General features: G+C 34.9%; 1 protein-coding gene and 1 long non-coding RNA gene across 2 annotated transcripts in view; both read left to right on the top strand.

Moving 5' to 3' along the window:
• LOC131804235 (uncharacterized) overlaps positions 1 to 5,728 on the top strand; it is a 33,791-nt gene extending 28,063 nt beyond the window's left edge. The window contains exon 3 of the long non-coding RNA XR_009342995.1: positions 5,431 to 5,728. This is a non-coding gene — a long non-coding RNA (uncharacterized LOC131804235). The remainder of the gene's footprint in view (positions 1 to 5,430) is intronic.
• LOC101891812 (probable serine/threonine-protein kinase roco5) overlaps positions 1 to 23,600 on the top strand; it is a 350,337-nt gene that overhangs the window by 191,327 nt on the left and 135,410 nt on the right. The window lies entirely within an intron of this gene.

Below are 23,600 nucleotides of genomic sequence, written 5' to 3'. Positions count from 1 at the left end.
AACCACATGAAATTCTTTAAAGTGTTTGAATTCTCAGGTCATTAACCAGTGCGATTACCTTACCTTAGGAATTCTCAACCCTCAGATAATATTGGTTGGGAAAGTGGACCTGGGAGATACCGTTGTGTGAGGGCTATATCAAAATATATATCCATGTTGGAATTTTTCTGTGGAATGTTTATCTTCAAGGTAGCCTAAATACAATTTGTTAGCCAAATGCCAAATGGGTAAAATCCGGAAGTGCCTCTACGTAATGGCTACTCTGAAACATTGACCAATTTGAACTAGTTTTTTCTCCTTAGAAACCCAAATGCCACATAAAGGCCAAGTCACTTGAATAATGAGGTTAAGACCCCGCAAATAGCTGAAATCAGGGGATATATTCGTATGAGGGTTATAACAAAACGTAGGACTCAACCTATCAAAATTTGCCGAAGTATGGCTAAATTGTAAAAACTACTTAAAGCCGGGGTATATACCAAAAACGTGGACAACATATAAACCATAGGCCTGTATAAAATTCAAAGGAACTATATTTAATTTGTAAAGATTAGTGCAAAATTTATATGGCACTTATTGTAGCGTAAAGACCATATACAGGGAGAGATAAAAACAAACTGCAACAAAGTCAAACGCCATAATTTTTAGCTTTTTTTTAATTTTATTGAGTCGGAACAAATGTCGGAAAAAGCCTCAAATTTTAGAATAAGTTTAGATTTGTTCCAATTAGTCACCTTTACTTCGAATTATGGCCTTCAAACGGCCAATGAAACCGTCACACACTGCCCGAATTTTACTCTGCGGTATTTGGCCCATTGCCGGCGAAGCACTTGCTTGAGGTGATCAACACTTTGCTGTTCTTCAGTACCTACCTTAGTTTCCAAAATACCCCAGACACAATAGTCCAACGGATTGGTATCCAGAGATTTTGTTGGCTATTGTGCGCTGGAAATGAAGCGAGGAACCTCATTTTGTAACCATTCTTGGGTGGCGTGTGCTGAGTGCGATGGTGCTGAGTTCTGTTGGAATATCCAAGGTTTGCGGTAAAAATGTGTGCGGGCCCAAGGCTTTAATATACCCTCCAGAATATTTTCGCGATAATATTCGGCGTTATTTCTGATGCCACGGTCGATTAATACGAGCGGAGAGCGACCATTGGTTGTTATGGCGTCCCACACCTTCACCATGGCCGGGGCTTGAGTTTTGAGCTGGACAACGAATGTTTTCTTATCGGAGAAAACCAAATTTGGCAGTTCACCACTTTCGGGCAAGCGAAGCAACTCTTTAGCTCTTTTGAGTCTATTATGTTGCGGTGTAAGTTATTGTACTTTTTGGAATTTCAATGGCTTTACCCTGAGCGGATTTCTCAATATTTGCCGAATGGAATATTGCGATATGTTCAGCTTACGAGCCATTTTTCGGCCACTGCGACACGGGTTTCGATCAAGTCGCTTCTTTACTTTTCGAACCATTTTTGAAGATGTTGCTCTTTTCTTCCGTCCACTTCCTTGATTTCGGGCTACGCTAAGATTTATTCACATTTTAATGCTGAAGTGCTCTAACGATAGCCACTTGTGGTTTTCCAGCCAAATATAAAGAAATCACATTATCACGCTTGAATTCCATCACGAATAACTTTTTTTTCTGGAAAATCTCACCAAAATGCTTTTGTACGCTTATAAACAATATAATCAGCTATCACTGGAATAATTTTAATAGCTGTCGGACGAGTGGCTTAGAAATAACAGCAGTCTGCAGAAGTTTGTTGCAGTTTTTTTCATCTCACCCTGTACCCATGTTGAAATTTTTCTGTAATATGGTTGTCTTCCCCTAAAGTAGCCTGAATACAAATTTTTAGTCAAATCGATTGGAGAATGTGGTCGGGACACTCGAAATGGGTAAAATCCGGAAGTGCTTATATATATCTGAGACATTGACCTACATTGACATTTTCAGCGAAGAGGCTCTTTACCCCTTAGAAACCAAAATTCCAATTAAGGGTCAAATCAATTGAATAATGTGGGATATCTTCAAATGAGGGTTATATCAAACCATAGGACTCAAACTATCAACATTTGCCGAAATATGGCTAAATTGTAAAAAATTTAAAACATCTATCTTTAATTTGTGAAGAATAGTACAAAATATATGAGACACTTAATGCAGGGTAAGGGCTATTTATAATGAACCCTAATAAAAGTTTTTTTTGAATTTTCGAACTACTGAAAGAATACTATCACCTCCACATAAAATTGTCTAGCTCCCAAGTTGGCTAGTGACATCAATTCAATGTCAGGCATATATCACCAATTTCTTCCAAGTGTACTGAGAAAGGTTAGATTTTTCACTACTCCATTTTAAGTTGAACCCAAATTTAAAGTAAAAGATCGGATATTTCACGAGAGAAACCATTACATCACATGCTGTCACTTGCAAATGCAATTGTTGGTTTATTTTCAATTTAGCTCACTTTTGCTTTTGACACGCTTCACATATTGCCCAAATTATATTTTCAAATGTTGCATGAATTTTGCATAGATTGTGTTCAATTGGAAATAAATTTTTATTTAGCTTAACAACTCTACAATAAAAAATACCTGTTGGCTAATATTGCTTTGCGGTTATTTTAAAATATTTTTCCTTTTTTTTCCCAAACATATTAATTTGTTTTACGGCATCTCTTTTCGTATTGCTTTACATTTAGTGGCATTGATGGTCATTTGTTTGACAAATTGAGGAAGCAATTTGTCCCAATATTTAAATTTTAGATATTTTGTTTCCCTCTTCAGTAATTGTTATTTCTTCAAATAATAGATCCTTGGGTAAATTCAAATCTCGTTTTTTCTTTGGTGTGTTATAAATACGCTTAACTCGGTTATATAATCAAGTACAGAAGCGGTAAATGGCATAATTTTGACACTCATGAGTCTCTTGCTGAAATTGCAACTTAAAATAGTTCTTTCAGGAACCCGGGTATGTTATGACAGATGTTTTTTGTTCACTCAATTACTTTTTCTCTCCTAGGGACATGCCATAAAAGTAGCGCTCGTGGCACTTAGTGTTTAACAGAATTGAGTGGTATGTTAGTACTCTATAAACGAACAAACTATTCTTTACGGTTGGATAATTTCAATCATCATTCGTGTATCTCTCATCACCCTCTAAACATTTGTAAGAATATTTAGCACATTTCATACTCACATACTGCCAATCTGAGCTCGGCAGCGCTCGATTTTACTCTCGGGTTAAAATTTTCGCAAGCCTACTCCACGAGTTTTACTCTTCACTCTTTTGTTTTATATGGGTAAGTAAGAATGTTCGAAATAGAGTAGGCATTTTCTCACAAAATTAAATGTTTGTTTTAATTTTAATGGTTTGTTTGCAGCTGTGGGTTGAGGATATACCATTACTTACAAATAAAACAACGGGATTTTACTCTGACTCGAAAACGAACAAATCCTACTCGCTTCTATTCGAGTGGTTTAGATAAAATTGATATACCTGATTTCTTTTTTCTACTCGCTGGAGTACTTCCGCTCGGAATTGAGCGAGTCTCTCTCTCTCTAATCGCATTTCTGAATTTTGCTATGAAATGCTTTGAGATCGACTATTCTCCTAAGTGGCTTACTTTTACAGGTGGCTTATAGAAGATTTATGCTTATAACTTGGAAGTAACTTATGTGACTAACAAATTTTTGGTGTGTACCAAATTGAATTTTAACTTGGTCGCAAATATTCTGCCGAGTTTTTATTTTGCGGTACGAGAGTTTTTTTGTATTAAACATTTGATTTCCAAAGGAAAATTTTGTTATTATATCATATTCTTATTGAGTCTGTTAAGAATTAGCAATCATATGCGGGTTCTGGTTCAAAACCAAAAAAAACCTACTTGTCGAGTACTCACGTTAGCGAGTATTTTTCACTTGCGAATAAAATCGAGCAAATCGGAGCTCGGGTTAAAATACAAACCTTGGTTGGAACTCATGATGCTCATGCAAGTAAAATAACTGAGTACCAAAAATACTTCCTTTCATAAGACTGAGATCCGAAATCATGCGGAAAGAGTCTAGTGGCTTACATTTGCCTGCAGCTTAATGAAGATTTCTGCCTGTTATAATTTTGGAGCAATACTTTATTTTTCATCCTCTGGTAATTCAAATGACCGTTGTTTTACATTCCATTATGACAAGTTATTCAGCTAATATGGCTTACCAATTTTAGTTGGTTACCTATGTAAGAAACAGGTATCCGTGTGACATTTCCATATAAAAAAAAAACTTATAGAAATTTAACAGTTTAACATCATGATAATGACAACTTATAATTTGTAATATACCCATTATTCGGTACAGATTTTGGCTTTATTGTCAATGCTATAAATTCCATGATAAGATGAAAATATGTTGTAGTTGAATTCTATATTTAATGTAACCGACACATTTTTTCCCTGACAGGTAATGCAGAAGTTTTGATGTTGTCATTGCTTGTCATGTAGAAAGTATCAAATGGGGCAAACAGGGTTTGCTTTAATATTCCAGATTCCAACATTGTGTAATACTAAATAAATAATTTTAATGTTTTTTAAATTATGATCACTTGGATTTGAAATTCAAGCAATGAAATTCAAACTATTCTTCGATCATAGAAATACTTCAATTTTTTTTTATTATTTTTAATGAATGAATTTGATTTTTTTTACGACCTCGTTTGAACTCATACAGAAGACCAGAGAAAAAATGTTGCAATCCATTCAATACGTCAAAAATAAATATTCTAGATATTCGGAAAATGTCAAGACTATATGACAATCCAATTAACCACGTCAATGAATTGTTAAAAATGTCATGGCCTAAATTGTTTGCCTAGGATTATAATGGTCGATTTATCCTAAAAGAATGTCATGCAAAATCACTTGCATTAGTTACTGAACTCATACTTTGGCATTATAGCTCTTATTATTTATTTATTCTTTTTAATTTTCTGTTTAATTTTTGTTTGTAACGCTATGGAGTATTAAGAAATCGGTCATATTTTAACACAAAAAATTTTCTTCCGTAAGAAAAAAAAACTTACAAAGCCTTTTAAATTTATGAAGCAAAATTCGTATAAATTGCAAATCTTGTAGATAGTTGTAGGTTCTGGAACAACAAAACGTACGCATATCTAATAAACGATTAGTATACAATGAATTTGGGTATTTGCGTTTTGATTTATTCCATTTTCAACTTATCTACTTGGATATTAGCCCTTGCATTGAATTCAATTTATAAGCAGCGATTAGATTAGATATTAGAAAAAGTACACCACCACACAAGATTAGATATGGAATTATTATTAATAGTACTTTTTGTTAACATTAACCTTTATTCATGGTCAAAAATAACGGATGTGAATACTAATATATTTTTTCTATTTTTTTTTTAATTGCAGGTAACTTTGATGTTGAATTAAATGAATTTGGGAATGAACTTCACACTTCCATAGCAACTAATGTTGCAGTTTGCTGATATTAAGGATCGCAAGGACAATGTCAAGGTTTAAGGTTTCAAATAATACAATTTTCATAATATTCAAATATTTAAATTTCAAATGATCGAAGACCTGAGCAGTGGTGTTATGCCTCAATTTTCAGTCACAGGGTATTTGCGTTAAATTCCAGGTTTTTAGAAGTGTATTGTAACTAATTGTGCAAACAAACAACATTGTGCAATAAATAAATAATAAAATGATTATGCAGAGTTAAAAATAATGTGTTAACTAAGTACATTTTGGCACCTTTATGCTCTTTTTGAAACATGAATTCGAACTGCGAATGGAATTCACTAATAACAATTAAATTGCTTCCAATTATATCTGAACAAGTAAAAAGTATCAGTCGGTTTTCCCAACAGATGTACCTTCAGCAATGTTCGATTATTTAAATATATATTGACTTCGGTTAGGATTATTAGGAAGGAATGGGCCAATATAGTCCATTTCGTATCGGATCTAAATAAATATGATATCAATATTGCGACGTGCCAGGTTTGTACTATATTGGTTAGTTCCTTCACTTTATATGAAATATGTGATAATTCTTAGAAAATATAAAAATGTGCGTGAAATTCGACCGAAGTATTCGTCACTATCTGCTACAGTCGACCAAGGTGTTCCATTTTCATACTTTATAAACACAGATAAAAGTATTGCACTGGGCAACATTACAAGAAAATCGAACATTTATATCTAATTTTAGGCGAAATCACAAATTCCATATTCATCTCAAGTTTCTGGGTGTAGATAAATTTTTTAGATATAGCAAGTTGCGAAAGATCGCTGACTTGTTTCGAAAGTTATGACAGATAAAAGTATTGAAAATTGTAACCCTTTGTGGGTGAGGTACCAGAAGGGGCTCTCAAATATATATAATATTCACAACAGATATTGTGTTAGCTAAGATATTTGTAAGTGTGAAATTTTGAAGAGAGTTGGATGCGTATTTCGCTTTTTTTGAGCGTTTTGTTTTTCAAAATCTCGAACCCTATGTGGGTACTAGAAGAAATGATCCAATCTCTACCATCTTTATAACAGATCTTGTGTTGATGGAATGGATATTCAACACTTCGGCCCCTTGTGGGGGATGTACCAGAAGGAGTGGACCGATATATCCCATCTTCAGAGCAGATCTTGTGTTAGTAGACGTGTGTAATTTGAAGACAATCGGATTATTACATTACATTTTATAAGAGTTATAATAATTCAAAATGTTGATCCTTTGTGAGGCGGTACTTGATGGAGTGGTCCGTTTTTGTCAATTTTCACACATGAAGTAGCACTTATGCAAATATTATGATTTCCGAAGTTGAAACAAAATCGGATTATCCGTCCTCTTTCTGTGCAGTACAATATCTTTTTTAAGTTTTCGACCTTTTGGTGAGAAAATCGATCTAAGTTTGACAATAATATTACGATGTAACAAGTTTGGACCAAATCGTACTCTCCCTTCGAGAGTTATTCGCAGCAGCCAGACAGACGGACGGGCTGACATCTCTAGATCGACCCCAATTGTTCTGAAACGGATTTTTCCAAAGAGGCCGTATCAAATGATATATACTCCCTCCCAGATTTGTAATTCTTTTTGCCCGATAGAGCAGCTTTCACTAACACACCGCCCATGGGCAATTCACCACACCTTGCAAACAAACATAGTTTTGTGCATAAGACTCACCACCTGCACTGCTCGCTTGTTTACCAACAACAAATTTGCTTTGCAGACAGACAGTAGCTTTTCAATAACTTATGAGGTCCGGTCGCTTGATTTCATCATTTTCGATTGATAAAAACTCGGAAGATCGGTGGTCAACTCCAAATAAAACAAAAATATGAGTGTGGTAAAAATAACAAGTAAATAAGCCGCCGAAAAGCCGAACTTTGAATACCCATTGAATACCATTTGGAAAGATTTAGAAATTTTCAAAAAAATAATATCCATTAAAAATTCCGTTTAAATTTTATAAATACCTAATATCGGAAGGTGTCGATATATGGGGTATTTATGATATTGTGGACCTGTATCGACAAATCTATTTCTGGGGGTAAAGTACTCACAGTACTCTCCTTGTGCAGAATTTCAGACAATTACGTTGAAAAATGTGGATAAAATTATCAAAATATCGAATATCGGGGGTACCGTTATATGGGGCTATACGATATCGTGGACCTATATAGATAATCATCTTCAAGGGGACAAAGTACTCACATGGAACTCCTTGTGTGAATTTTCAGACAATTCCGATGAAAAATGTAGCTAAAATCATCAAAATAACGAATATCTGGGTGTATCGTTATATAGGGGCTATACGATACCGATATTGCCCATCTTTGAACTTGACCTGCCTGAAGACAAAGGACAGACCTGCTTAGCTTCCTATCTTAATACATGAGGAAATTATGATATGGTACAGGGAGTTTTGTTGGGTATTTACCACTGGCAAAATTTTGTCTACCAAAACCATTGTTTGGTAATGGGTTTTTTTGTAGATACAGATGTATTATTTTGAAAACATTTAAAAAATATTACTTGGGGTTTGAAAATCTGGTTGTTTTATTACTAACATGGGCTATTTTATGACTTGAAATCGATGAATCGGCAACCTAACCCTTGTCTTAGGGAGAGTTCAATTGTCATTTGAAAACGTTTCAGAAACATTACTCGGGATTCGAAAATCTGGATTTTTTATTATTAACATGGGTTATTTTATGACTTTAAATCAATGAACTGCCAAAATAACCCTTTAGGTATTTACCCAAAGTTTTTGGGCCTAAAAATTGCGCCTCCCCCATTTTTACATTAGATTTCTCATAAAATATGCGTTGTTAATTTAATTTGACTTATGATACTTGTGCTTACCACATGAATCAGCATAAAATCGGCAACAATAAAAAATCATAATTCAAAACATGTTAACATATTCAATTGTTTTTCGAATTGTTTTCGAATACTATAAACTCTCTCGCTAATCACAAAATAATAATTTTCTTCAGCTGTGGCTACGCATAAATATACGAAGACTCGTAAAAAAAGTGTTTCGTGTTTCACTTGGCGTAATGATTGCAATAAAAATAAAACCATAAAACTGCGATTTGATTTGGCGAAAAAAAAAAAAAAAAACAAAAAAAGTTAACAATGTTAACACGAAAGCATACAATTGAAAAAGAAAAACAAGAAAGAAGAAAAAAAAATACGCACAAATCAAACAAGCAAAATAATGAAAGCGAAACGTATTTAGTTTAGCAAAGTTTTAATTAACAAAAGTTTTTTTTAATGTGTTCCGTGTGGAGCCATGAAATGCAAAAACGATAGATACTTTGTTGCATTGAAAAGTTATTTTATCTTAAACTAATACAAAATATCCATTGCTTAATTAAAACAATGTGAACTTTGCCCATATATTATTAATAATCTCTTGCTTTTTTGCCCGAAATAGAACGAAGTATCTAACCAATAGATATGTGACACTTCAATTTCTTCAAATTAGATTAAATGGATGACAAATCATTCTTTATTTACGTAATCAAAACCAGTTAATTGAAAACGATTAGATAAATTGTATATATATAATAAAATAACCCATCAGAAATTAAAATAAAAAAATAATAATATTTCCAACAATATCACGTTCACACATACCAAATACAAAAAAACAAAAATAAATAAATATGCAAAAATTTGATCGTAAAAACGTGTACGTATCAAAGCATGTGATTAGAAAATAAATTGTTCAAACAAAAATATCGCCAATGAAAATAAAGATATATATAATTGCACACGCGATAATAATTATCTTGAATATAAAGAGAAAATCAGTTTTAATTTATTTTTGCGCTTTCTGATGATATATGTGTGGTGGAAATTTGGAGATACTTCTCACAATTGATTATATATTTGAAAACTTCTAGTCTTAGATTATTCAGTCCATCATTGGTGGTTCTACAGATAATAAATAAACATTTCCTAATACTAACTGTGAAACTATTTATAACAATTTCTAAAGCATTTTAAAATCAATTTCCAGTGCAGTTAATGCCAGAGTAGGGAGATTTTGCCGAAAATTAAAAAAAACCTTTTTATTACAATTTTCCCATACCATTACAGAAAAAATCCAGTAGATTATTTAAATAGAGTTAAAAATAAAAGATTCGTTTATAGGCGATTTCAACATTTACATCGCAAAGTACACGACAAAGTGGGGTCAAGGTCCCCCCCTATCAATTTTTTTTTTAAATTTTCTGACTATCCTTACATTTTAGTTCCAAATTGTCTTCGGCAATATTACTGAAAACAATACGATTTTATTGGTTGGAAATTTTAAGTCTAAAACTTGATTTTTTTGGTTTATTTTTCAAAAAAGGCTAAAGGTTCCCTTTAATCGGAACCGTAACAAAAAATACAGGATGAGCTAAAACAAGTAAAAAAGCAGTAAGTTCGGCCGGGCCAAAATTTGAATACCCTCCACCATTTGGAACGAATTAGAAAATATTCGAAAAAAAATAAAATACATTGAAAATTCTCTTAAAATCTTTAAAATACCTAATATCGGAAGGTGCCGATATATGGGGGATATGCGATATTGTGGACCTATATAGACAAATCTATGTCTGGGGGTAAAGTACTCACAAGGAACTCCTTGTGTGGATTTTCAGAGAATACCATTGGAATATATAGCTAAAATCATCACAATACCGAATAACGGGGGTACCGTTATATGGGGGCTATACGATATCGTTAACCTATATAGATAATTATCTGCCGAGGTATAAAGTACCCACAAGAAATTACTTGTGTGGTTTTTCAAACAATTCCATTGAAAAATGTGGCTAACATCATCAAAATACCGAATATCGTTGGTACCGTTATATGGGGGCTATACGATATCGTGGACCGATATACCCCATTTTCGAACTTGACCTGCCTGCAGACAAAAGAGAGATCTGTGCAAAATTTTAGCTTCCTATCTTAATTAGTTTAGACTGTAGCGTGATTACAACAGACGGACAGACGGACGGACAGGGCTAAATCGTCTTAGAATTTTACGCTGATCAAGAATATATATACTTTGTTGGGTCTAAAATGATTATTTCGATGTGTTACAAACGGAATGACGAACTTAATATAACCTCCATACTTTTTTGGTGTAGGGTATAAAAAACTGCAACAAAGTCAAACGCCATATATATATATATATATATATATATATATATATATATATATATATATATATATATTTTTTTTTTTTTTTTTTTTTTTTTTAAATTTTATTGAATAAAAGCAAAAAATGTCGGAAATAGCATCAAACTTTAGAATAAGTTTAGATTTGTTCGAATTGGTCACCTTTGGCACGAATTATGGACTTCAATCGGCCAATGAAACCGTCACACGCTGCCCGAATGTTGCTCTGCGGTATTTTGGACCATTCCCGTCGAAGGGCTTGCTTGAGGTGATCGACACATTGGTATTTTTTAAGTGGCAACCTTGCTTTCCAAACTACTCCAGACACACTAGTCCAACGGATTTTAGTGGCCATTGTGCGCTGGAAATGAAGCGAGGAACCTCCTTTTGTAACCATTCTTGCGTGGCGCGTGCTGAGTGCAATGGTGCTGAGTCCTGTTGGAATGTCCAAGGTCTGCGGCCAAAAAGTTTGCGTGCCCAAGGCTTTAATACACACTCCAGAATATTTTTGCGATAATATTCGGCATCTATTCTGATGCCACGGTCGATTAATACGAGCGGAGAACGAGCATCGGTTGTTATGGCGGCTTACACCATCACCATGGCCGGCGCTTGAGTTCTGGTGGCCAAACGGAGGTGCACATTATTAGCTGACCTCTTTGGCAAGTAAACACGATCATTTTGTTTGTTTACAAACTGCTCGGAAACGAATGTTTTCTCATCGGAAAAAACCAAATTCGGCAGATCACCACTTTCGGCCAAGCGAAGCAACTCTTTAGCTCTTTTGAGTCTATTTTCTTTCTGTTGCGGTGTAAGTTCTTGCACTTTTTTGCAATTTCAATGGCTTTATATCGAGCTAATTTTTTTCAATATTTGCCGATTGGATTATTGCGATACGTTCAACTCACGAGTTCGGCCACTGCGATGCGGGTTTCGATCAAGTCGCCTTTTTACTTTTCGAACCATTTCGTCTGATGGTTTTCCATCCAACTATAAAGAAATGACACTATCACGCCGAATTCCATCATGAATATTATTTTTTCTGGAAACTTCTCACCAAAATGCTTTTTTACGCTTGTAAACAATATAATGAGCTGTCACTGGAATAATTTTAGCAGCTGTCGGCCGAGTGGCTTAAAAGTGACAGCAGTCTGAAGTTGGTAGCAGTTTTTTTAATCTCAACCTGTAGAGGTAAGGCAACGAAATTATGAAGAAATTCGGAACAGAATTATTGATAAAGATAATTTAATAGATTTTAAGGAGTCTAAATTCTGTAGGACCCGTGAAGAATTAAAAGGAAAAGGTTGTCAAAACTGTAAATAGAGTCAAAGGTACAGATGATCAGAGAGAGAGAGAGAGAGAGAGAGAGAGCGATATGGCATTCCAAGCGGCCAAGAAAAGAGTTTACTTGACACTGGGTCGCTTAGGTCAGTATTTCGGGTAAAGGCCAAATCAATTGAGGAGGCATAGCCTGCAAAAGAGCTTCATTATTCCCGGTGGGTGAGGCGACTTTTTAAGAAGAAGTTTATGGTACACTCCGACTCAACGTAATTGAAGACTGGAACGACAGTGATCAGGAAAACTAGAAAAAAATATATTTATTTTAATGCGATGAAGTTGAATAAACCGTACTTTCATAAACATACTTTCTTTCAAACATCGATGGCATTGTGAGGAGAATAGATAATATTTTACTAGTTGCGTCATATTCGAAGTTCGCCTTCTGGCAAATTAAACTCGACGACATGAATATTACCACATCATCGGGTACTCGAATCGAATACCTTATCACTTATATTATTAACATTGCGATATTGAAAGTCGGGTACTACCTTCGTACAGTATTAAATAATTATTTATTTTCCTTTTGAAAAAATTTAATTTTTGTCTTAGAGGGGTAGAGCGAACCAATTATCACTCTAGCTCTAACATAGCACCTAGCCGAAGTCTTATCCAAATATAGCAATATTGCAAGATTGAACTATATCGGTTGGTCTCATCGGTCGATAAGTTATTTGTATTATGTTTCGCAACTTTTGTTGGGGGAGGTACCAGAAGGTGTGGACCTATATTGTCCATTTCCGAACTAGATCTAAGTTTGAACTCAATCTGATACTCACTTCGAGCGTCATCGTGCGCATTGGTTTACAAATGAACTACTAATGAAAACCTACTTATTTCGTGCGGTATGTCCTTGTCAATATAATGACTTTATTGACCTGTTTGTATTGAGTATTGCTGATAGAAATTTTCCAGTAAAGAAATTTTGCTGTAAAGTTAAATATTAGTTAATTTGTAATGAGATTTTGTGCCCCAAAATACTCTATTATTTTTTTCTACATTAGTATCAGTGTATTCATTCATGAATCCCCCCCCAAATGACATTGAAAACATCGAACATACAAATGACACATCTGTACATAATTAATTAACAGAAATTTCAATGAATCGAAAAATTAGCCAAAAATTATTAATCACCATTTCCGTTGTGCGGCGAAGAACGCGTCGGGAATTATTTAAAATTCAAGACAACAATGCTTATTATCATGTCTTGCTTTATATAATTGGGAATGACACATCCATTTGGACACCGGCACAACACCAAGATGATGGTAATGTGGAGGAGTAGGAGATGGGTGGTGGTCATTATTATATCATAGAAAGCGTGGATAATGGTAGGAGGACGGACTGGTCGTACGTTCGTATTTTTTTTTTTTTTTTTGTGTTTTTTTTTTATGTTTTGCAACAAAATAAAGAGGGAAAGGAATTTTAATATTTTCATGTTTTGGCAATACAACGACATTGGCCACATGTTGTTGGTTGGTTGACTGGTTGCATTTCCTTAGGTTGATGACATGTAAAAATGTTTGTCTGATTATGATCAGCCGCAGCAGGCAGGTTAATAAGCTGATGTTCACTTAATAGGATGATCATAATGGCTGGGATGCTAGTTTGGCTATCGTGACAAGATGCCACTGCCTAGTGTTGGCAAGAAGAGACTAAGAGCCAAAGCGGGAGAGGGGCAATGCATTTGTGGTATTGGTTATGTCAACATTTATTTTTTGTTGACCAATTTTGTACATTTCACTTTCAAAACATTTCGTTTTTTGCAACGTCATTTTTAGTCTCCTCTTTGGTGTTTTGTTTTCTTTTGCGCCAAATTGTTGTTATGGCCAAGTTTGTATACATATCTTTTTAGCCATGTGTCGCAGATTGATCACACAAAAATCCCCACACTGCAAAACCAATGGTGGCTACGGCAGGCATTGGTTAATGTGTGGTGTCTAAAACGACAAAAAAATATCCTTTCTTTGATGCCTGACGCGAGCTGTCGTCCACCACCAAAAAACGAAACAACAAACCCCAAGCCTGCCGCCAGGTATGCAAACCAAAAAAAGTAATACCGCTAAACAATTTTGGCTACATTTCTGCCGGCAGGCATCACAATAAAGAGAGGATGAATAGGTGGAGCAGGGGGATAGGGGGAACTGGTCTTTTCCTCCATAGCATTTGAATTAATTGTGAAATATGACAGAAAATGTGGTCGTCGTAGCAATGTGGCCGTTTCGTTTTGTTGTTCCTTTGGCAAAAGTCCACGAAATTATTAGCCGTTGCGAATGCATTCCTGATGGACGATATGAGGCACATCACCTGTCTTCTTTTGATGGCTAAACGAGGGTATTACTTTTCATATGGGTGGGGAAATTGTGGCAGATTGTGAGAAAAGGCTAAAAATACCTTACAGCTGGGGGTGTTTCTGAAAAATTTCGGGATGGCTCTACGGGAGATTAAAACATATTCTGAAATTTAGTATTTTGTTAGTTTTTCGACATACATAAAATTTTAGTTTCCTAGTTTTCGGCGAAACATTTTCCGGCATGTGTGCTTTGTTTAATACATTAACCAATAGTGTGAATTTTATTTCGTTAGAAATTTGTTGACTTTCTGCAGGGCTCCCATAGCCAGAAAAAAAAAACCTGCAACTTTTTTGAAAATATTTCATAGACTTAAAATATTGCCACATCAATTGTCTTTTTGTTTCTACCTCATTGGAATTACAGAGCTTCAATAGCTGCTGTTTTAAAACTGTGTTTCTGAAATCAAGTCTCTTCGGTTTTTTTTTTGGTATTTTGTACACTGAATCGAAAAAACACCGCCCAAACGGTCGATCGATACGCAACAACGAGACATTCAGTTAGTTGCGAGAAGAAACAAAATAGTGGTCAATCATCTACAACTAACCAAAACACATAACAGATACTCGCATTTGCAACGAACAGCCGGCAAATCTGTGATCGAACAATGCAACCATGCTTCCATTCATGTTGCATTGATGTTGACCAACAACAATCTAAACGGTTTTTGTTTCACTTAACTGAACTTCTTTCTATTTGTGTTTACGCTTATTTTACTATAGATTGCGGAGGTCTTGTGTATAATTTTTTGTACTTATACTGTGAATATACTTCGTAAATTTTTAAAGGTTTTAAGGTATGAAAACTGTACAAATTTATATAGGAAATAAACAATAGTTCTAAGAAATTTGCTCCAATCCAGATTTAAACAAGAAATAATATCAACCTTCTATATCTAATCGAACCAAGTCCCAAAGTTTGGAGAAGAAGCTAAGTCGCATAATTAATGTTTGAAAACTTTCCTCCTAACTTAAAACAACGAATTACATAAAAACATTTTTAAAATCATATTTAAGAGTCAACGAGCGAAACAGCAAACTTCGACAACTATAAGCCATTCATTGATAACAGAGCTCCGAAATGTTCGCTTAAATTCAAGTAAAAATTAGACACGCTCGAATTCCAGAAACAGTGCTTCTTCGAGATAAAAGACAACGGATATAAGCTCGAATAAGAATATGTTTTGCTGGTTAAAAAAAATGAAGCAGAATAACAAACAATACGAGAACGTTTGCTGTTTGTTGTGGTGGTAAAAGTACATATGTGTCGAGGCTTCGGATGAAAAAAAAAAAAAAAACACATACCCAGTATTTTGTGAAGGACATGTTGAACGAAATAACGTAGGATACGATCTCCGGCGTATCTTTCAAAAGAAAACAGGGATCTTCCATACATCAAATATGGAATCTCCTCAAGTTAACAATCTGTGTCATTATCTTATGATTAGAAATATTAAGGAGAAATTCAATAATTGTGAAATTTTTAATCCACCTCTACTTTCAAAATGGAATCGAAATAGACTCAGGTATCGCGTCTTAAGGCCATATGAGAGGAAATCAATATATGATAATTTGATTTTAAAAACTAGTAAGGAAAAGTCAAAAGTCGGGCGGGGCCGACTACATGATACCCTACACCACTATGCATATTTAGTAGAGTCTTCGTAACGAAATCATTTATTTCAAGTAGATCATACCACCTATCAACATTTAGCTTTAGAGCTGTTATAGTTTGCTATAGAGTGCATGATATCACTTGGAGAAGGATTATATTAAAAAAATAATGTATCGGAGCCGAGTTGCACAAAATGGAAACGTGCGTCCCGAAATTCACTCCATTTGGGCTGATATTAGCCATTATTTGCACAATAAATCTGAAATCGGATTAAGGATATATATGGCAAAAGGTATTCCCGAACTTTATAAGATAACTGGTACCAAATATCATTGTTGTCGAATGCATATTACAAATGTGAGGGACTTAATCAATCGGATGAGACATATGTATGGGAGCTATAGCTATATCTGAACCGATTTTCAATGGTATGCACTTGCTTCTAGACTGAATTCGTTGGGATGTACCAAAATTCAGAACTTTTGGACTGATATTGGCCATTTGGTGCACAATTAACCTGAAATCGGTTGAATATATATATGTATGGGACCAATATTCAAATCTGATGTCCGGTACCAAATATCATTCTTGTGCAGTGCATATTACGCACGTGATGGACTTAAAACCCCAAATCGGTTGAAACAAGCTATAGCTATATCTGAACCGATTTTCCCCAAATTTGATTTACTTGCATCTAGACTGAATTCAGTGGGATGTACCAAAATACACACACATATACTAGTCATTTCCTGCACAATTAACCCGAAATCGGTTGAATATGTACGGGAGCTATATCTAAATCTGATCCGATTATCACCAATTTCAATAGGCTCAAACAAATATTGTTTGGAAAATTTCATCGCAATCGGATAATAAATGCAACCTACCTTATGTTCACAAAAATACATGGACAGACGGACGGATGGACGGACTGACATGCATAAATAGACTCAGTAAGTGATTCTATGGATATCTCCAAAAGTAACTATGAGTCTATCTCGCTTCCTTCTCCATGTTACAAACAAACGCACAAAGACATAATACCCTTACCACTATGAGGTGTAGGGTATAATTATAAATCGATTATACCGTGCGACAAATTTAAATTATTTCAATAATTATGGGGAAAATCCGACAGATTATGAAAGTAGAGCTAAGAAAATAAGACACTTGTATCGGCATTTTGAAAATTTACATCGCAAAGTAACCTAAATAGATGGGGCAAGTTCTCCCTCTTTCACACTTTTTAAATTTGGATTAGGATTCCTCGAAATCCAGGGTGAGATAAAAAACTGCAATAAATTCAAACGCCATAATTTTAACTTTTTATCTTTAATTTTATTGAATGAAAGAAAAAATTTTAGAATAAGTTTAGATTAGAATTGGTCACCTTTGGCACGAATTATGGCCTTCAAACGGCCAACACGCTTCCCGAATGTTGCTTTGCTGTATTTTGGCCCATTCCCGGCGAAGCGCTTGCTGAGGTGATCGACACTTTGGTATTATTTAGTGTCAACCTTGCTTTTCAAAATGCCCCAAACACAATAGTCCAACGGATTGGTATCCGGAGATTTTGGTGGCCATTGTGCGCTGTAAATGAAGCCAGGAACCTCATTTTGTAACCATTCTTGGATGGCGCGTGCTGATTGCGATGGTGCTGAGTCCTGTTGGAATGTCCAAGGTCTGGAGGGCGACCATCGACTGGTATGGTGGTCCACACTATCCCCATGGCCGGCGCTTGAGTTCTGGTAACCAACCGAGGTGTACATTTTCAGCTGATCCCTTGGGCAAGTAAACACGATCATTTTGTTTGTTTACAAACTGTTGGACATCGAATGTTTTCTCATCAGAGAAAACCAAATTCAGCAGTTCAACACTTTCGGCAAAGCGAAACAACTCTTTATCAATCAAAATACCGAATATCGGGAGGAACTTTTATATCCCCCATACGATATCAGATAATAGACAATTTTATTAAAAAATTAAGCTAAAATCGTGAAAATCAAACTACTTCGTAGACCTATGTAGAAAATCTCTTGGAGGGGTAAAGTATGAGGAAGGAAATCCTTGTGTGGATTTTCAGACAATTTCATTGAAAAATATGGTTAAAATCATCAAATATCGAATATCGTGAGGTACCGTTATATTGGGGGATACAATATGATATCGCGGATCTATACAGACAATTCTCTTCCAGGGGATAAAGTACTCAGAAGAAACTCCCTGTGTAGATTTTCAAACAATTCCATTGAAAAATCTGGCTATAATCATCGAAATACCAAATATCGGGGGGTACCGTTATATGGGGGCTATACGATGTCGTGTACCGATATAGCCCATCTCCGAACTTCATCTGCCTGCATACAAAATATTGATCTGTGCAAAATTTCGTGTTGACTCTAACTTTATTACAACAGACGTGCAGATGAACTGGCGGACAGGACTTAATCGTCATAAAATTTTACGCAGATAATAAATATAACTACTTTGTTAGGTCAACAATTATTATTTCGATGAGTTACCAACGGAATGACGAATTTAATATAACCTCCATACTACACATGGAAGAGGGTATGACATTATAATAATGAGCCTGAACTGAAATGATCGAAAATGATGAATTGAAATTTATCAATTAATTTAGTGGAAAGAAACGAATAGTTTAAATGTCAGAGTATCTACCACAATCTATATTCAATTTTCACCCAATTGACCACTGTATTTATATAAGATGCGATTTTTATATTTATTGACTTTTTCCCGTCAACATAATACGACTTGTTATTGTTGCAAACATTTTTTTTTTTAATTAACATAAATCGAATACCAAAAATTAGTTAAAAACATTTGTATATAGTTATAAATGAATGCTAGTGGTTAAATAAAACAATAACCTGTCAATACAGTTGAAGTTGCATTCCAAACGTCGTTAACCACGAAAAGAAAAACAAAAAGAAAACTTTCGTCGTAGGCTTGAAAAGGCCAACTACACATGGCTGGATATCTTTTCACACGTCGTTAAACTATTTTTCTTTACAATTGTTTTACGTTCCATTCAATATTGTTTGGCAGGCAGGCTAACCTGCCAGTTTTGTTTGTTGTCGAATACAATTGGGTTTACAAAGCTAGCCAGCTCCGTTGCTTTTCTTCGTAACTCTGGGTAGCAACTTTCTTGTTGCTTTGCATGACTTTTGCAAAAATCAGTCGCAAACAAAACGAAAAAAAAAACATACCGAGCGAGATAACAGAAAACTGGGCTACTACTGCGTAACTGACTTTACTTTTGTTGTTGTTGGTTTTCAATTTTGTTTTCAACATTTCGTTTTGTAAATTTTTTGTCATCATGCATGAGGTTGGCTGCATTTTTCCAGTCGAAAAAAACAAAAAAAAAACTGTAACATGCTGCGCCTTTTTGGTTAACAATTTTGGACGTTATTTCCATTCATCGTTGACATCGTTGGATATCTCATCATGCTTTTTGTCGATGTTTTCATTTGCTGGTGGTTTGTTGTGTTTCGTTTCTGGTTGAACGGTGCCTGGGGGAGGGGATATATTTGTTTTTCGGCTTATGTAGTTATTAACCCAGTTTTCATTGTTTCACTTGTTTTTCCCTCTGTATTTCAGTCATGCTTTTTTTATTTGCATTTTGTATGCGACAGCACCCCCCTCTCCTTCCTTTGTAGACAAGTTACAAAGTGACTGGTATCGACGACGTCTGCTTTTTTTGTGTTATGTTGGTGTCCACTTTTTGTTCACATTTAGTGCATTTTTCTTGCGATTTTTTCTTTCATTTTCCAAATGACATATTTTTCTTCTGCCACCTGATAGCCACTTTGTGTAGTTGGGTAATGCGTTTTAATGCATTGTTCTAATTCTTTCATTAGCTTGCTGTGAACTATTTTCGCATGTTGTTCTGTGTGTAATTTTTATGGTTTTACATTTGTAACTTCATGTTCCCGTAATTCAATTAAATCAAGCGGCAGAATGCTATCAACACGTCTCTTTAAAAATGCATAGACTATAGATCCATGAAAGTGCGGAATAATTGAGATTGCATAATATTTGCACGGTAAGGACAGAAAAATAGGGATTTGTAAATTGAGCTTCAACTCGAATCGATTGAATTAGTATATGATAAGATAAGATTAAAAATAGCGTCATAATTCACCGGAATTGTTCAAAATTTGTTTTTTGAATTTCGTAATGGATACTACAGTCTATTATAGAAAATTGTCTGTGTAGGTCCACGTCTTCTTCAAGCCCCCATATAACGGTAACTCCAGATATTCGGTATATTGATGATTTTTTTCGTAATGAATACTACAGCGTATGGCAGAAAATTGTCTGTGCAGGTTCATGTCTTCATATAGTCCCCATATAACGGTACCTCAGGATATTCGGTATTTTGATGATTTTAGCGACATTATTCACCGAAATTGTTTCAAATTTGGCATTTGAAATTCGTAATGGATACCACAGCCTATGACAGAAAACTGTATGTGCAGGTCCACGTTTTGGCATAGCCCCCTTATGATGATAACCCCTATATTCGGTATTTTGATGATTTTAGCTACATTTTTTCAAGTATGGCATTTGAATATTGTAGTGGCTTATGACAAAAGGCTACATATTTTTAATTTTTATTTTTAAAGTTTTAACAGTGTTTTTAACGGATTTTAGTTTTTGGGAAAATTGCCAAATTCGTTCCGAATGTTGAAGGGTATTCAAAGTTTGGCCCGGCCGAACTTACAGCTTTTTTACCAGTATGGATTTTATTTTGAACTTAAAACTTTTGAATTCAAAATAAAACATAAAACATTTTAAATTACTGACTGGCAACGAATGGAGGAATATAACATCCTAAATGCATATTTTATATTCTTGAGAAGAGGGCGAAAGGAGTATCGGATATATAAGACATGTGTACCAGCGTTTTGAATTTTTACAACGCAGAGTAACCTTAATATGAGGGCCAAATTATAAATTCTAAATTTTCTTTTGGAAAATCAAACTGTCATAAAATTTTACTACAGGTCCCAGAATACACAAAAATTTAAAGGTTACCTAAAAGCCAATACTTCAAAATTTCACATTCCTGGGTTAAAGCCGCACTCTATGTGATTTTATTCAAAAAAAAATTTTACTCATACTCACCTGCAAAACCGTTCCATATCTCAATCCTGGACAATAATAGAGATCTCGATAACAAATTTCAGAATTCCATCTCTATCCCAACGGAACATTTTGTGGCATTTTTTACTTTTCGTTCCTTCTTGGTACGAACTACCAAAACGAACCACTTCTCCCTCAACTACAGATACCAATAGTGACCTCAATATAAAATTTCGAGATTCCAGATCTATCCCTTTGCTAAATACACAATTTAGTACCACTTAGTACTTTTCGAACAAAAAGAGTACACATTTCCAATACCACCTCAATACGTGACATTAACATTTGAAAATGATTTCGGGCATATGGGCCCGCGGCTGTTCTTAACGAAGTGCATTCTGAACGTCCAATTTTTGGTCACTTTTTCGAGCATTGCTGGGCGTATGTCGCGAATAACACGAACAGTGCTGGCCTCCAAGGCGTCAATTGTTGCTGGTTTATCAGCTTAAACCAGTGACTTCACGTAGCCTCACAGGAAATAATCGAGAGGTGTCAAATCGCACGACTTTGAAGGCCAATTGACAGGTTCACTTCTCGAAATCAACTTTTCGCCAAATTTTGATTTCAATAAGTCGATGGTTGCCATCCTGTTGAAACCACATCCCCTCCGGATCATCCATATTTTTAAACAAAAAATTATTGATTATGGTGCGGTAACGATCTCCATTGACCGTAACCGAGCTCCGGTCTCATTTTTGGAGAAATAAGGTCCGATGATGCCACCAGCGTGAAAACCGCACCATACGGTGCATTTTTCTGGATATAATGGATTCTGTAGGGCCTCTTATGGATTGGTCTCACTCCACTCACTGCGGCAATTTTGCTTATTAACAATCCCTTTAAGCCAAAAATACGCCTCACCGCTGAACACAATTTTGCTATAAAACAACGGGTCATTTGCCAACTGCTCTAGAGCCCAATCGATGACTGATTTTCAAAGTAAATTTGGATAATTTCGTAGCGTTGTTCAAGCGTGAGTCTATTCATGATGATTTGTCAGAGTATACAGAGTATACATATAAAAGTTTCATCAAAATTTAATTTTTTGTATTACTTTTTACAATTTAAAGTTATATCTAGCTTAAAAAACACCCTTTACTTTTCGTACCCAAATTTGACCCATGTGATATTTCATCAACTTTTCGATTTAGATTCGTTAAAATTCCACAGAAATTGAAATGAGTACTAGTCTAAAGTTCTTCAATATTTGGCCTTAAAGTAACAAAGAAAACAATTGTAATTTTTGGGAGCGGCTCACCCTCAATGATTTTTGTGATTTTTTTTAGGCTTGAACTAATCTAATTAACATTTTATTTGATTTTTCACAAAAATAAAACTAAGCCAACCAACTGCCTATCTAGTTTATTTGGCGATTAACAATAAATCGGCAATGGACACAGTTGATTATTTGAATAACATTTTTCACAGAACCCCAACCGAACCTGGCGAATAAATGAATGATGGTTTTAGGCCATGTTGGGAGATACTGCAACCAATTCACTTTTGTTAATTCGAAATCAATTAAATTTGTTTATAAATATCACGACTTTATGCTGTCCGTCCAACTGTCTATCTGTCGTTCAGTCGGTCTTCTTTGTTTGTTTAAGTTCGACGTCTAGCCACTGTGTAAACCAGGTTAGTCTGGTGGTTTGGTGATGGCGGCGGTTAGTTATTGGCCAGCTCAATTCGTCAATTATTTTTGCACCAATTGTTTTTCCTTACCATATCGCTTGGCTATTATAAGTTTATTTACCTTTTTAAGCGTTTTTTTTTTTTCAATTTTTTTTTTTCACTTTAATTTCAAACGACCCACAAATAGAAAAAAACTACTGTACGCTGCAAGAAAGGCAAACACAGATTGCCTTTAATTGGATTTACTTGTTGTAGATAGCACTAGCCGGGCCTTTGTCTTGTTAAGACAATGGTGAACAGCAAAATAACAACAACAACAGCCAAAGATATTGAAATCAAGGTTTTAGACCAATCAACTTAAAAAAAAGCCAAACAAAACTAAACCAGGCAGTTGTGTTGCACTTTAAAATTGGCAGAAGTGTTACGGCGAAAATTGTTGTAGTTTGCAAAAGAAAATTAAATTAATTAAAGAGCAATGGCTTTTATCGCTAACTTTATGGCTTAATTAAGTAATGTTTGTGTTTTGTTTGAACAAATTAGCTGCGCCAAGGAATTCTGTAGGAAAATACACTAATTGTTCAAATGTTCCATTGTCCGATTAATTAGAGTTTAGAATTTTCTTTTTTAGAATCATCCACAAAGGAAAATCTGGAATAAGTGATGAACAGAATATGATAAATGATTTAGAATGGCGGTTTCTATCAAAGAAACTGTTGGCATTTCTGATGTTACGAGTTGCTTATAATCAGCCATGTCGTAGGTTTTCAATTTATGGTCAC

Source organism: Musca domestica, unplaced genomic scaffold (assembly GCF_030504385.1).
Source record: "Musca domestica strain aabys unplaced genomic scaffold, Musca_domestica.polishedcontigs.V.1.1 4, whole genome shotgun sequence".
NCBI lineage: Eukaryota > Metazoa > Arthropoda > Insecta > Diptera > Muscidae > Musca > Musca domestica.
This window is presented reverse-complemented; position numbering and strand designations above follow the sequence as displayed.